Source organism: Aethalodelphis obliquidens, unplaced genomic scaffold, assembly GCF_003676395.1.
Source record: "Aethalodelphis obliquidens isolate GAN/ISIS:26980383/991018 unplaced genomic scaffold, ASM367639v1 scaffold21, whole genome shotgun sequence".
NCBI lineage: Eukaryota > Metazoa > Chordata > Mammalia > Artiodactyla > Delphinidae > Aethalodelphis > Aethalodelphis obliquidens.
This window is the reverse complement of record NW_020837965.1, coordinates 25884391-25886012: the sequence shown is the minus strand read 5'-3', so window position 1 is coordinate 25886012 and position 1622 is coordinate 25884391. Positions and strand designations below refer to the sequence as shown.

The window sequence follows — 1622 nt, the reverse complement described above, 5'->3', positions numbered from 1 at the left end:
TGTGTGTGTGTGTGTGTGTGTGTGTGTGTGTGTGTGTGTGTGTGTGTTACGCGGGCCTCTCACTGTTGTGGCCTCTCCCGTTGCGGAGCACAGGCTCCGGACGCGCAGGCTCAGTGGCCATGGTTCACAGGCCCAGCCGCTCCGCGGCATGTGGGATCTTCCCGGACCAGGGCACGAACCCATGTCCCTTGCATCGGCAGGCGGACTCTCAACCACTGTGCCACGAGGGAAGCCCGAGGATATCATCTTTATTCCCAGCAAGACGCTCCGCAACAAGATAGCAGACTATGTCTGATGAAGTAGATTCAGAGGGGCCCAGTGAGAGCTATCTCCATCAGGCTGCAGGAGGAGAGAGAGAGACGAGATAATTACGTGCCTGAGGTCTCAGCCCTGGATCAGGAGATCATTGAAGTAGATAGATCCTGACACTAAGGAAATGCTGAAGCTGTTAGACTTTGGCAATCTGTCCAAACTGCAGGTCACTCAGCCTCCAGCTGGGGTGAATTTCAAAGCACTGTGTGGAGCCATTTGACTCTTCCTGCTGTGCTATAGTATCTTCAATAAACCTCAGACAACAACAACAACAAGAAAAAGATAAACAAGGTCCTCCTGTACAGCACAGGGAACTATATTTAATACCCTGTAATAAACCATAATGGAAAAGAATATGAAAAATAATATATATACATATGTATCTGAATCACTTTGCTGTACACCACAAACTAACACGACACTGTAAATCAACTATACTTCAATAAAAATTTTAAAAAATTTAAAATGGGGCAGAGGACCTGAACAGACATTTCTCCAAAGAAGATACGTAAATGGCCAATAAACACATCAAAAAATGCTCACCACCATTAGTCATGAGAGGAATGCAAAGCAAAACCACAGTGAGATCCCACACCCAGAAGGTAGACAATCACAAGTGTTGGTGAGCATGTGTGGAAACTGGAACCCTCATGCCCTGCTGGTGGGAATGTGAAATGGTACAGTCACTGTGAAAAGCATTCTGGCAGTTCCTCAAAATGTTAAACATAGAGTTACCGTAAGACCCAGAAATCCCATATCTAGGTCTATGCCCCAGAGAAATGAAAACTTATGTCCACACAAAAACTTGTACACAAATGCTCATAGCAGCATTACTGTATTCATCATAGCTAAAAAGTAGAACCAACTTAATGTCCATCAACTGATGAATGGATGAACAAAATGTGGTCTATCCAGGGACTTCCCTGGTGGCTCAGTGGTTAAGAATCCGCCTGCCAATGCAGGCGACACGGGTTCGAGCCCTGGTCTGGGAGGATCCCACAGGCTGTGGAGCAACTAAGCCCATGAACCACAACTACTAAGCCCACGAGCCACAACTACTGAGCCTGCGCGCCTAGAGCCCCTGCTCCGCAACAAGAGAAGCCACCGCAATGAGAAGCCCACGCACCGCAGCAAAGAGTAGCCCCCACTCACCGCAACTAGAGAAAGCCCGCGTGCAGCAACGAAGACCCAACGCAGCCAAAAGTAAATACATAAATTTATTTTTTAAAAAAAAGAATCCATCCGCCAAGGCAGGAGACGTGGGTTCGATCCGTGGTGGGGGAACTAAGATCCCATGGGGCAACTAAGCC

The 1622-nt window shown here is 47.6% G+C and overlaps 1 pseudogene; it reads left to right on the top strand.

Moving 5' to 3' along the window:
• The window catches only part of LOC113627785 (40S ribosomal protein S17-like), a 770-nt pseudogene extending 183 nt beyond the window's left edge, over positions 1–587 (top strand).
• Positions 588–1622: the final 1035 nt, after the last annotated feature.